A 14,572-nucleotide genomic window follows, 5' to 3' on the forward strand; every position below is an offset into this window, starting at 1 on the left:
ACTTTACTAAACATGTTACGTGGAACATGTAGAACGTACTAACAGGTAAGCTACCCGTCAGGATACAACTCGCATTAAATAGTTTCCCGAGAACGACCTGATGAGTGATGATATCTTGAAAGCATCAGACATTTTTATTCCAGTGCGACTTGGAGAAAAGAGAAACATCAAGTAGTTGGACAATAAAACAGTTTAACAACAATGCCAGAAAAAGAACTCACTGAACTGTGGGCATATATCGAAAAACACAAAGGCCGCTTAAAACAAAAGAAGAAACAATTCTTAACAACAATACTGACGAAAGAAAAGACAACGGCCTCTGATCTTTATAGATCGCCGACAGTACAGGAAAATAATTGCGGCTTCTCTTTCAATGCTTGGCTGTTGTATACAATAACAGTGGTCTCACTACAATACATTCACGAGCTCAATGTAACAACGACATATGACACTGCAAGAATTTATGTTTTCAACATAGATTTTGAATAGGGGGTGCGGAAGAAATTTAGTGGGTGCGTAAGCACCCCCTCGCGCCCCCCTGACGCCGCCTCTGAAAGCAATATAAGGTGTTTAAAATGTATTTGGGTAGGTAAAGGAGGCAAGTTTCCGGTGTTTTGGAATCGCGAAATAACGTGAATTATGCAATTTTTCAGAATAACACCGAATTTTACACTTTAACGCGAAAAACGCCGCGAAATAAGTAATATTAACTGGAGATAACCCTTCTTCTGATCAAAAAGAACTACCTGAAGTGAAGCGCTATTCTGTCATTTGTAGTCTAGCTGGTGATAGTTCGATTCAAAAGAGATTGTCACGCTTCATTTATTGCAGTTTCGCACAGACATACTGACAGTGTTTAACCTCGTCCAGAAATAGAATTCCCAGAAGGGACATTTCGTAAGAACGGGAAAATTTTCAATGAGAACCACCTGTTGTGTTTCGGAGGGGGGGGGGGGGAGAAGGCGTGCATGTGTGTGTACACAAAACAGCATTTCGAGATCGCAGAGGGATTTTTTGGCATTGTTATGGAAATGTGATGTGTATGATAGTGTTCAAAGATTTGGGTGTTATCATTCAATAAACTTTCGTATTTAGTGTCTAATGAGATGAAATAGTTTTCCAAATCGAAGAAATTTGGTCATTTCTCACAATTTTCCAGAACCAACACAATGTGAAAATCTTAACTAAAAACAGTAAAAGTGCATGTAAAAATAACACAGATTTTAAATTAATAATTTGCCCTAAACCGCGAAAAATAACACCGAATTGCAGCAAAAAATAACACCAAAATTTCGGGAAAAATAAAACTAAAACTTAATGTCCCTACCTATATGTAATCTGAACTTTCATTGAATTACTTATAGTACCGCCATCTATATTTCTGTACAAAATAGTTTCCCAGGAACGTTCCTTCCACAATATACAGCTATAGGTACACATTAAAAGTAAAGATATATTCATACGTACGTGTTTTTTTAAGTAAGTTTTTTCAAGTTTCAGCTTCGATTCGAACCACTACGTAAATCCACCCGAATCAAGTCCAGAACTCCTCGGTAACATTAACCACTACGCTATCAGAAAGTCAGTTTTATCAGTGAATGTAGAAACATGGGCGTCCACAGGATTACTTCTAAAGGGCAGTCACAAACTTTTATTATTATTATTATTATTACTACATTGCTACTACTACTTATGCTTATTACATTACTGTAAGATTAATTCATGTAGGACAAAAAGCTGTTTTTTTATAGTTAATCAGTATGAAATAAACTGTAAGCTTCAATGTAACCCTACTTCAAATAACAATAATAATAATAGTTGCTGTAACTAACGGCTTGTAAGTCACAGAAAGCAACACTTTTTGTTGTAAAATATCTCTACAATTTCACCATTCGGATTTCATTAACTCTTTTCAGAAATCTCAGTGGGGCAAGTGCCCCTGCGGGCGTCCATTTGTAGAAACCAAACAATTAGAGGAAAAGGTATAAATATGGGCCCCTCTTTTTATTTTGTCATTTTCGGAGGAAAGAAAATTAATATATCAAGCACCTGCCTTTAAAATGCATATCTATGAAATATACGTATAATTAAATGTAATAGCATGCTAAAGTATAGAAGGTCTCCATTTTTTTTTTAAAAAAAAGCAATTTTCAAAAAATGGTAATATGATGTATTTCAAAATTGTGGTCTAAATATGGGCTACTAGTGGCAATATCACAAAAAGCAATTAAAATTTAAAAAAACAGTCATTTATCGCTAAAACATTATAAAATTCATATTTATGAATAATCTGTTGTTTTGAAAATCACGCGGAATGGGAAAAATCGAAATTAAGAAAAACATCCAAATATTTGTTGAAAATGTGATTTCAACGTTAGACCTCATGTCATAGCCCATATTTAGACCAGCACGCTATTTTTCTTCTTCAATTTATTTTCGCTCTATGTGGTACGTATTTCACAAACAAATCATGGCATTATAAAAGCCCACATTTGTTTTACGTACCGCTAATATCATAAATTCATAACCTATACAAAGCAGATGAGAATTCAGAAAACGCTGAATTAAAACATGGAGGTCGCAATTCTATAACAGCGTCCAAGGCCGAAACTAACCACCACTTTCTCTTGCAAATTGGCGCCGCAACCTTCGTCCTTGACAGATAACCAGTTCCCAAAGCCTCTACCAGGCTGCAGCACCCGGGAGCGCTGATAATTCCAAAACCCATATTTAAACCTACGCCCATATTTAGACCTTCTCCTCTAATAAAATTACACATACACACACAAACTTATATATACTGTATGTGTGTGTCAGATATAACGCAGACAATACTAGTCTAAATATATTTTATAGAAACACATTATTAGAAGGATAAAACATACATTTTTATCGGAGTCCACTTTCATATAACAAAACTTTTACATACATAGATGATCACAACTCATAGTGTATTTCATATTGAAAAGTTAATTCATAATAGAATAAATCAAAACACTAGGGAATGGATCATGTCTCGATACAAACATCTCCAACATTTGTGTAATAACGAATTTATGTACGTTTTTTTTTAGAACTATGCACCTATTAAATATTTTACGTAGGCCTAAGAAACCAAATATCTTACATTGCTCAGAATGAAGTTTTATCACAAAAAACTAATCGCTACTTGTATTAGAATTATTATATTTGTCTCTTATGAGGTATTTTGTGACCTCATACGCTCTCAGTACCCTCTGTCGAACGCAAAACGAACTATGAGTGACAGATGAGAGTGAAAGTGGACAGGCGCCGGCAGTTAATGCACGGCGACGACGCTAGGTGTCACTGAGTACTCCTGCGCATGCCGCAACACTTGTTACCATGGTAACATCGATTACAGCTGTCTAAGGATTGGGTAAGTCTGCAGCCGCATTCAGACGGTCCGCCGATCGCTTGTGGTGCCGACGACGCGTCGAAAAAGCGCGAAAGACCTGCGTGATACGCAAGTGCGTGTGATGTGATTCTCGGGAGCGGCCTGTTGCTCCGTTACGCATCCAACAGAAACAGCTGATCGCTCGCGCCACGTGCCGAAACGTTCTGACAACCAGGAACGTAGCAAAGTCAGCCTCAAGAAGACAGAACAAAGGTAAGGACGTTAATAGTTACAAAACTACGAAAAGTTAGTGTTGAGACTTACAATCGGTGTCATACCTGTATACCTAACAGCAATTAGTAGTTTCCTTACCATTTCCGTACCCAAAACCCCAGTAGATAGCTTCATGCAACTTTTGTGAAGGACAATCGCGTTTTTTCTGCAGTTCCTCGAGCGCTAGGACAACGCCGAGGATGATGCGCCGTTTGGAGTGTAGCCAGTAGGTTGAAACACAAAGAATGGCTGTAGAAATAACAGCCCTGTGTACGATAGTTTTGTACAATTAACTTTTTGATCAGTTCTACAGATTCCTGGTGTAAATCTCAACTTTTGCACGTAGGTTAGGTTACTGTCCGAAACTTTTCCCCGACTTACGGGGACTTGCGAACCTTTCACGTCGTTTTTCCTGCTTCTTTAGGTTAATATAGCGACGACGAGGATGAATAATGATAAGATGAAACTGCTGGACAGTCGCACCAATGAAGGTGTGTCCACAAGGGAGGATAATGGTGAGGACCGCGCTATCAAAATTTGCTTTATCCTTAAATAAAAATCGTGTTAACCCGGGACTCAAATTTTATTGTTGCAATACAGTTCATTTTACACATTAACCTTCAACTTTATTTGCTTCACCACAAATCACTAATGATGAAATTGAGTGTCTCTTTTGGAACCGGTACAGCCAAGCAGCGGAACTACTTAAATCTTGAATGTCTAAATTTTTGCAAATCTCACTTGCTTTTGACTGAATTATATAGGTCTACTTAAAGGTACATTTGAAGTGCGCATATGGTTGAACCATTCTAGAAGTAACGTTTCGACATCTTTGTACTTAGCACTGCGAAGTCCTGATGCAACAGGATTAAGAATTTTTCACGATCTTGAAGTATTGTAGATAATGTAGATTTGGCAATTCCATAAATATTAAAATTGGGCTCCCAGCCCTGACAGTCTAGTAATCAAACTGCTGCTTTAAGTGGTCCCGGGTTCGATCCCAGGTGTAGGTAACATGTGATTACCTACATTATGATCATTATAACATTTGTGCTATTGAAATATGCATACCCCATCAACGGCAAATCAAGTGTTACCTTCGCAATCGAACTGGTAACGAGAGGTTGAGTCAGTGATGTGCCGTAGACTATAAATTTATGTCCACATGCGTTGTCTACACGTAATCTACGCGTAGATTACATTGGGTTGTAGTTTACATAGACTACGTAGACAATCTAAAGTACATTAAAATTAATTTTAAAGGATTTCATGAAAAAAAGGTGACATTTTCAACTATATTGGTTCCTAACGAAATGAAAAGAATCCTATTTGCAACAAAATTTCTCTTCTCTTCTATTATCAACTCTGGAAGAAGATAAATACAGTAGAGCGTCGATTATCCGAACGTCGGTCAACCGAACGACCGCTTAACCGAACTGTGTACTCGCTTACTTTCAGATATCTGTAATGAAAAAAGTACGTGACTTAGCTGCTCGTAAGCGTGTAGGCTTGCTTAGACAGACCAAAATAAAGGATTTTTTTAAACGTTAATTTTGTGTACTGTGTGTATTGTTCATGCAAAATGCGTATGTAATATGTACATATTTTTGTTTAATAAACTGTACCACATACTATATATTCCTACTAAAGTTGCCTTTGTACGTTACTTTGTAATACATACTTAAAGAGATGCCTGTTTTTATGAATAAATTTACTGTACAGTACTTCTTTTTGGCAAATAAACATGTACAGTTCGATTATCCGAACAAACCAGTTTTCCGAACACCCATGTCCCCCAATTACTTCGGATAATCGACGCTCTACTGTAGTATGCAAAAAACAACAACAGATGTCAGTTGTGAGGCAAAAGTGGTCTTTTTCCCATTAAACCCTAGAATATTTCTTATATTAGGTTTCTCTTAGTGAGAAATTGTTCGAATTTGGAAGAAAGAGTATGAAAAATTCTCCTCACACATCAGCAACTGATACACAGTATATTTTTTTTTTTTAATTCCACAGCGTCCTTTGCTAAGTATTCACATTTTGCCATGTTGTTTACATAGATTACCTAATCTACGTGTATAAAGTAGTCTACGTGTAGAATGTAGACTATCGTTGTTTACGCGTAGACGCACATCACTGGGTTGAGTGCTCTATCTACTCTGTCCTTTGAAGAGCTTGCAAAATCTTTGGATTTAAACAAAGTTGTAGCTGCTCATAAAAACAGACGAATCTTATAGTATTTCTTGCTGTGGTTCATTTTCTCATTTTAGCAAAATAACTCTTTACATAGAAATAGTATTATGTGTAGTATTTATACGTATATCCAGCGAGTTGATAATGAGTGTAATTTTTATGGTGTATTTTGTGGTGTTCATATGAATAGTAAGTCTATATTATTCCAGTCAATAATGGCTTAGGAACAGAAAACAATATAGCCTAATTATTGCATTGTATTTCACGTAAAAGATTTGTGACTAAAATAAATTTTCTATATTATGGGACAAAATGCAACATCTCGGTTCTGATTTGTTCTGACTAAAATATGTCACTGGTAAAATTATACCGTAGTAAAGTATTACGTAATTACCTTTTAGCCGGTATTAGTTAGCCGCCCCCAGAATGTGACTCCGAAATCTGTAGCCCCCCCTCTCATTTCAGGCTGGCGCCGTCACTGCATGACGTTTCGTAATTCCGAACAGCCGAGAAATTCCAAAGCATCTAATTTAAACGAGGTTAATTCTTGATATTGTCTGCACTACAAGTGTCTAAAATTTCTTGAAATTAACAGGTTTTTTTTTCAGAAGTGCAAAAGGAATCACGTGAAGGAGAAACAATGTGTACAAGTCGATTATTTTTTCTTCCGCATCGGGAAATTTCGAAAATTTTCCGTCCCGAAAATATTCCGACCTGGTCGAGAAATGATTTTTTTTTTTTTCAGTTCCGATCAAAAACTTTCCAGTCCCGCACACCTCTAGTTACAGCACTCATCATGGTTGTAATGTCTTTTGTGAAGAAAAAAAAACAAAAAAACATCTCGTTATTTTGTTGGGCATGGCAGTTAGTTGCTGTAACTGACAGCCTGTATATCGCAGGCAATATTATTTGTATTAAAATATCGCTACAAATTCCACCTTTCGAATTACTTTAATTTTTTCCAGACATCTCAGGACTGGCAAGTGTCCCTCTGACCCCCCTCGCTGCAAGCGCTCTTGACATAATAGTTTACATCTTGCCACCGTGCTGCGTGCGTGTGAAGTATTGCGTTTCTTAACCCTGAAATGCTACCCATAATTTTTATGACGTGAATGGTACCCTGAGTACCCCAATAATAAATGTGAGAAATAAGCTCGTATGATTTTTATTTTTCAAAACAAACATAAAAAGTACAAAGTTTTAACATATTTCAACTTTGTAATAATTGAAAAAAAAAGTTAGGCACATTTAGGGCACACTTTCTTTTGGTGTTCTAAACAAATGAACTTTCTACACATAGCGCATTTTACCCTTGAAATAAGCTTCGTATGATTTTTATTTTTCAAAACAATCATAACAAGAGCAAAGTTTTAACATATTTCAACTTTGTAATAATTGAAAAAAAAAAGTTAGGCAAAGTTGAAGACTTTCTGTAAACTCATGGTTTCCTAAAGAAAAAATAAAAATAAAATATAAGTCTACTATAAACACAAGAGTGGAAATCTGAAATCATAAATGAAATGTGAATGATAAATATATTTCATGGAGCCGGACATACAGGCCTATCTCTACGTCTTCTGATAAAAAAATAAGTTTTAATTATCTGTCATAAAAAAAATGTTATTGGAACTTCATTAAAAAAAAAAAAACAGTTTGCACGTTGCTATATACCTTTTGAAAAAATATGAAGAATAACACAATTGCTACCCTGGGGTACAGGTGCACCCCACACAAGCTCTAGCAGCTAAATGTACTGCGTTCTTTCACTGTTGAAGGTCACTGCGAAACTAACTCTCTGAAATATGAAACTACTAGAAGCCAGTAATATGGGGCGCCATCTGTTAGGAAGAAATTTAACTACGTATTTCATGTGAGTGGGGTACAGGTGCACCCCAGGTAGCATTCCAGAGTTAAAGCTGGTGAAATATTTCTTATTTCTTACCACTTTTGCTACCTGATACCCTGTACTTCATTTTGCAGACTAGCGAGGATCTGCCGCCTGAACTCACAACAAGTCTATGGAACTTGCGTTGTGTCCTGTCCACGTGTGTTTGTTATTGTCCTTCCTCTATCTCTTCTCATCACCATTGGATCCCACTTTAAACTGTAGATCCAATCCCGATTAGCCTTACTGTGCATAAAGTTGACTTAAAACACCAAATCAATTAATCAATCAATCAATCTCATCACCGCTTATTCTCATCTTCGTGATGAGTGGCAGAAAAGCGAAGTAAAAGAAACCAATTCAATGAAGAATTTATCTGGAAGAGGGGACAGATCAAGTAAAATGTGTCTTAAAGCTTACAAAAAGTACTTTTAGTACTAGGATAGCAGTAGACACGCTGTCTACTAGTTGTAGATTTTAACGTGATTTGAGAGGGGGCGCCAGATAGGATAGGAGGGCTTAAACCCGGAATCTTAGCTGGTGACACTTTGATTCCATTACTCGACACAAATTTTACATTAAATTGTCAATCAACGTTCAGAGTTATGGCAATTCCTGGAACCCCTCTCCTCCTTCGATTTCGAAGAAAATTAGAACGCCTTGCGATGAAGTGAAAGCTTATTTCTGAAATGTTTTCTTTGAAATATTTACGGAGAGATTCGTGTATCGTTTTCTAAATTATCGATACTACTTGCCTTACTAACCATGGAATATAAGGAAAGTAAAGGTGTGGGGCAAAAAAAAAAACTGACATATTTATTTTTTAAGTTGTCACTGCTTGAATACAGAATGTCCCAAAATAATGTTTGCACTCTTTGAACTTTAACAACAGAGAAACTATTAAAGATGACTTGACTGGAATTTTTTGCATTTGAAGCTACAATATCCATGTTGAGCATGTGTGAGAGCTAGGGAGACAAATTTATGGTAAATAAAAACTGAGGAGAGCGGTAAATAAAATGTTAGATCAGCGGTATACATCAGCGGTGAAAAAAAAATTGGCACACACTTTTTCATCATGAGAGGAAACAACATACAAAAGAGCTATAAATTGATAAACTACTTCATTTTTATATACTGTACACATACACAAGTACTTAGCTGTCCAACCAAAAAGAAAATATCAACACAAAATCACTTCATTTCTAAATTGCATATCTCAAGTGATTTATTCATTGCATGTATTTAAAGGATATCCTTGCTGTCCAACAAATAAAATAATCACTACTGCACATACACAAACACAAATGACACTATTGTTTCCTTTGATGTGCGGGAACAGACTAATCTTATCGCTGCTACAGCTAGCAATTTCAATGAAACTGGAATTTGAGTAGACATTCGGGGGAAGAAAGGAATGCAGCTTGACAGGGAGCGAAGTTTTCGAACTGAGATTATGTGCATGGGAAACCCCAATTTGCAGCGTCTTCCTGATGTGGTCGAAGATAAAAAGTTCTTCAGCTGCAAGTGGTAGGAAACTTTAGGCAAATGTTTCGTTATAAATCGACAGTTTGCGCGCACAACCTCGATTGCCGTTTTTTGCGTGTTTTCTACTTAATTTCATGATATTTCACGGTTATTTCGCGAAAAAGCGTTCATTTAGTGGAAAAGCACACATTTCGCATTACTTCGCGAATAAAACTCATGCATATTTCATCATTGGGGGTGTAGTTACGTGCAGAATGTTCAAAATTGCATATTTTTTTTTCACATTTCGCGATTTCGCGCATCGCGAAAGTTCAATGTCCCTATTGAGAGCATATAGGCATTCTTTTGTTTTCAGTTCCGTCATTAGTGTACACAAAATGGCAGAGGTGAGAATTTTTCTTCCGAGAAACGTAAGAGGAGTCGATTATCCATCCAGATCTTCTGATTTAACACAGTTAACTTACTACCTGTAGGGAACTGTGCTGAATGTTGTGTACGTCACTAAGCCACACACACTGAGTGACGTGGCACATGTAATTGAGACAACCTACGCTTCCCTTCCCGCTGAAACCGTATTTACTGTTTATCGGTCTGTTCAGATTGCACATAATATATTACTGCCAATGTTGGTTAGTTTGGACATCTATAACTTTAAGGTACATGACACCAAAAAAAGTTCCTGCTTGCTGTTATTTGTGTTCCTGTTATTGACGTTCAAAGTTAGTGTAAACACTATTTTGGGACACTCTGTATGTTCTGATATTCACAATTATTAACCCCCAAGGCAGTGGCGGCTATTAGGGGGTGAGCGTGAGGGTGCTGTTGCCCTTCACTTTTTCCTTCTTATTATGCTCAACCTTATCTACCAAGGGAAAGTAAACTGTTCTTGAACCCCTTGCCCCCCGTTTTGGAACCCAATCGCCGCCACTGACCCAAGGTATTGACAGTACCGGCAAGAAATATGTGGTAGAGGGGGAATATTTTCTAGTGGGGTCATATCGAATATGTCCCTACATATCGTACAAGAATGCATACATGAAGAGAAATACGAGAAGAATTTAGTTATGTATTTGTCTGGTTTGCTGGGGGTAAGGGAGCTGATCAACTACTGGAGCTTCCTCCCCATCTGCCCGTCCTTCCATTTTGAGCCATTACTGCAAGTTTTCTGCAGGTAGCTAGCTACTTATGGTGAAAAATAAATTTCAGTGCAATGACAATCTGATTGAATTATCATTTCCGCACTGTACGTATAGATGGCAGCACTCGTATTACTGACTAGAACTTCATATTGAAAAACTCGAAGGTCATTCAATGCATCTCATCCACTAGAAATAGTACTATATTAAATTTGAAAGCACGACATTATCAGTTGTTGAATCTAGCAGCATTCTCATGAACACCGCATCAATGAAATGTTATATTTCAACATTGAATGCATGCTTTGAGACTATACTTCATTGTGAAACAAGCAACCTTCAATGATGGGTGTATGCTTCTTACCTCGTTGCACTTTACTTATAAAAAAAAGATAAAACTAAAGTGTTCCCCTGTGCTTAGCACCACGCCATGAAGGCGTATAGGGGGTGCGCTGTTAACGCCCCACACTTTCTTGATCCGGTCGTGAGTGGGGGTGATGTGATCAGCACCACGCCCCTGACCGCCTTTACCCCCCAGGGTTTCCCCCAGGTACCCATGTTATTCGACGCTGGGTGGGTGCCGGGGCCGCTTCCTACGTTAGAAAAGTTCCCGGATTTGAACCGGCCGGGGATCGAACCCGGGACCTTTAGCATGGTAGTCAGACGCGTTACCGTTAAGGCACTTTACTTATTTTTTTTTCTTTTTAAATTGAAGGTGATTAATTGATTTGAAGTTTGGTTTCACTTGTTGAGCACTGTCACATTAATTTTCATAGGTGGTAGTTCTCTTTGATAAGATAATTTCACAGGAAAGAGAGAGAGAGCGTATGTGATGTAATGAGAAAAGTGAGGTGCTGACAGGCGACAGTGTAACGAGAAAAGTTAGGTGCTGACAGGTGACAGTGTAACGAGAAAAGTTAGGTGCTGACAGGCGACAGTGTAATGATAAAAGTGAGGTGCTGACAGGCGACAGTGTAATGAGAAAAGTTAGGTGCTGACAGGCGACAGTGTAATGAGAAAAGTGAGGTGCTGACAGGCGACAGTGTAATGATAAAAGTGAGGTGCTGACAGGTGACAGTGTAACGAGAAAAGTTAGGTGCTGACAGGCGACAGTGTAATGAGAAAAGTGAGGTGCTGACAGGTGACAGTGTAATGAGAAAAGTGAGGTGCTGACAGGCGACAGTGTAATGATAAAAGTGAGGTGCTGACAGGTGACAGTGTAACGAGAAAAGTTAGGTGCTGACAGGCGACAGTGTAATGAGAAAAGTTAGGTGCTGACAGGCGACAGTGTAATGAGAAAAGTTAGGTGCTGACAGGTGACAGTGTAACGAGAAAAGTTAGGTGCTGACAGGCGACAGTGTAATGAGAAAAGTGAGGTGCTGACAGGTGACAGTGTAACGAGAAAAGTTAGGTGCTGACAGGCGACAGTGTAATGAGAAAAGTGAGGTGCTGACAGGTGACAGTGTAACGAGAAAAGTTAGGTGCTGACAGGCGACAGTGTAATGAGAAAAGTTAGGTGCTGACAGGCGACAGTGTAATGAGAAAAGTTAGGTGCTGACAGGTGACAGTGTAACGAGAAAAGTTAGGTGCTGACAGGCGACAGTGTAATGAGAAAAGTGAGGTGCTGACAGGCGACAGTGTAATGATAAAAGTGAGGTGCTGACAGGCGACAGTGTAACGAGAAAAGTTAGGTGCTGACAGGTGACAGTGTAACGAGAAAAGTTAGGTGCTGACAGGCGACAGTGTAATGAGAAAAGTGAGGTGCTGACAGGTGACAGTGTAACGAGAAAAGTTAGGTGCTGACAGGCGACAGTGTAATGAGAAAAGTGAGGTGCTGACAGGTGACAGTGTAACGAGAAAAGTTAGGTGCTGACAGGCGACAGTGTAATGAGAAAAGTTAGGTGCTGACAGGCGACAGTGTAATGAGAAAAGTTAGGTGCTGACAGGTGACAGTGTAACGAGAAAAGTTAGGTGCTGACAGGCGACAGTGTAATGAGAAAAGTGAGGTGCTGACAGGCGACAGTGTAATGATAAAAGTGAGGTGCTGACAGGCGACAGTGTAATGAGAAAAGTTAGGTGCTGACAGGCGACAGTGTAATGAGAAAAGTGAGGTGCTGACAGGCGACAGTGTAATGATAAAAGTGAGGTGCTGACAGGTGACAGTGTAACGAGAAAAGTTAGGTGCTGACAGGCGACAGTGTAATGAGAAAAGTTAGGTGCTGACAGGTGACAGTGTAATGAGAAAAGTGAGGTGCTGACAGGCGACAGTGTAATGATAAAAGTGAGGTGCTGACAGGTGACAGTGTAACGAGAAAAGTTAGGTGCTGACAGGCGACAGTGTAATGAGAAAAGTGAGGTGCTGACAGGTGACAGTGTAACGAGAAAAGTTAGGTGCTGACAGGCGACAGTGTAATGAGAAAAGTTAGGTGCTGACAGGCGACAGTGTAATGAGAAAAGTTAGGTGCTGACAGGCGACAGTGTAACGAGAAAAGTTAGGTGCTGACAGGCGACAGTGTAATGAGAAAAGTTAGGTGCTGACAGGTGACAGTGTAACGAGAAAAGTTAGGTGCTGACAGGCGACAGTGTAATGAGAAAAGTTAGGTGCTGACAGGCGACAGTGTAATGATAAAAGTGAGGTGCTGACAGGTGACAGTGTAACGAGAAAAGTTAGGTGCTGACAGGCGACAGTGTAATGAGAAAAGTTAGGTGCTGACAGGCGACAGTGTAATGATAAAAGTGAGGTGCTGACAGGTGACAGTGTAACGAGAAAAGTTAGGTGCTGACAGGCGACAGTGTAATGAGAAAAGTGAGGTGCTGACAGGTGACAGTGTAACGAGAAAAGTTAGGTGCTGACAGGCGACAGTGTAATGAGAAAAGTTAGGTGCTGACAGGCGACAGTGTAACGAGAAAAGTTAGGTGCTGACAGGTGACAGTGTAATGAGAAAAGTGAGGTGCTGACAGGCGACAGTGTAATGATAAAAGTGAGGTGCTGACAGGTGACAGTGTAACGAGAAAAGTTAGGTGCTGACAGGCGACAGTGTAATGAGAAAAGTGAGGTGCTGACAGGTGACAGTGTAACGAGAAAAGTTAGGTGCTGACAGGCGACAGTGTAATGAGAAAAGTTAGGTGCTGACAGGCGACAGTGTAATGAGAAAAGTTAGGTGCTGACAGGCGACAGTGTAACGAGAAAAGTTAGGTGCTGACAGGCGACAGTGTAATGAGAAAAGTTAGGTGCTGACAGGTGACAGTGTAACGAGAAAAGTTAGGTGCTGACAGGCGACAGTGTAATGAGAAAAGTTAGGTGCTGACAGGCGACAGTGTAATGATAAAAGTGAGGTGCTGACAGGTGACAGTGTAACGAGAAAAGTTAGGTGCTGACAGGCGACAGTGTAATGAGAAAAGTTAGGTGCTGACAGGCGACAGTGTAATGAGAAAAGTTAGGTGCTGACAGGTGACAGTGTAATGAGAAAAGTGAGGTGCTGACAGGCGACAGTGTAATGATAAAAGTGAGGTGCAGACAGGTGACAGTGTAACGAGAAAAGTTAGGTGCTGACAGGCGACAGTGTAATGAGAAAAGTGAGGTGCTGACAGGTGACAGTGTAACGAGAAAAGTTAGGTGCTGACAGGCGACAGTGTAATGAGAAAAGTGAGGTGCTGACAGGTGACAGTGTAACGAGAAAAGTTAGGTGCTGACAGGCGACAGTGTAATGAGAAAAGTTAGGTGCTGACAGGCGACAGTGTAATGAGAAAAGTTAGGTGCTGACAGGCGACAGTGTAATGAGAAAAGTGAGGTGCTGACAGGTGACAGTGTAACGAGAAAAGTTAGGTGCTGACAGGCGACAGTGTAATGAGAAAAGTTAGGTGCTGACAGGCGACAGTGTAATGATAAAAGTGAGGTGCTGACAGGTGACAGTGTAACGAGAAAAGTGAGGTGCTGACAGGCGACAGTGTAATGAGAAAAGTTAGGTGCTGACAGGTGACAGTGTAATGAGAAAAGTGAGGTGCTGACAGGCGACAGTGTAATGATAAAAGTGAGGTGCTGACAGGTGACAGTGTAACGAGAAAAGTTAGGTGCTGACAGGCGACAGTGTAATGAGAAAAGTGAGGTGCTGACAGGTGACAGTGTAACGAGAAAAGTTAGGTGCTGACAGGCGACAGTGTAATGAGAAAAGTTAGGTGCTGACAGGCGACAGTGTAATGAGAAAAGTTAGGTGCTGACAGGTGACAGTGTAACGAGAA

At 39.5% G+C, this 14,572-nt stretch overlaps 1 protein-coding gene across 2 annotated transcripts in view; it reads left to right on the plus strand.

Moving 5' to 3' along the window:
* LOC145989808 (monocarboxylate transporter 14) overlaps positions 1-14,572 on the plus strand; it is a 277,996-nt gene that overhangs the window by 101,656 nt on the left and 161,768 nt on the right. Inside the window, exon 1 of one of the 2 annotated variants that reach the window (XM_083125170.1) lies at positions 3,429-3,628. The exons of the other annotated variant lie outside the window; for it this stretch is intronic. The gene's annotated coding sequence lies outside the window, so the exon portion shown is untranslated. Of the gene's footprint in view, positions 1-3,428; positions 3,629-14,572 lie in introns of those variants that run through there. 2 annotated transcript variants of the gene reach the window in all.

This window comes from Lepisma saccharinum, chromosome 7 (assembly GCF_977018435.1).
Source record: "Lepisma saccharinum chromosome 7, izLepSacc3.1, whole genome shotgun sequence".
NCBI classification, from domain to species: domain Eukaryota; kingdom Metazoa; phylum Arthropoda; class Insecta; order Zygentoma; family Lepismatidae; genus Lepisma; species Lepisma saccharinum.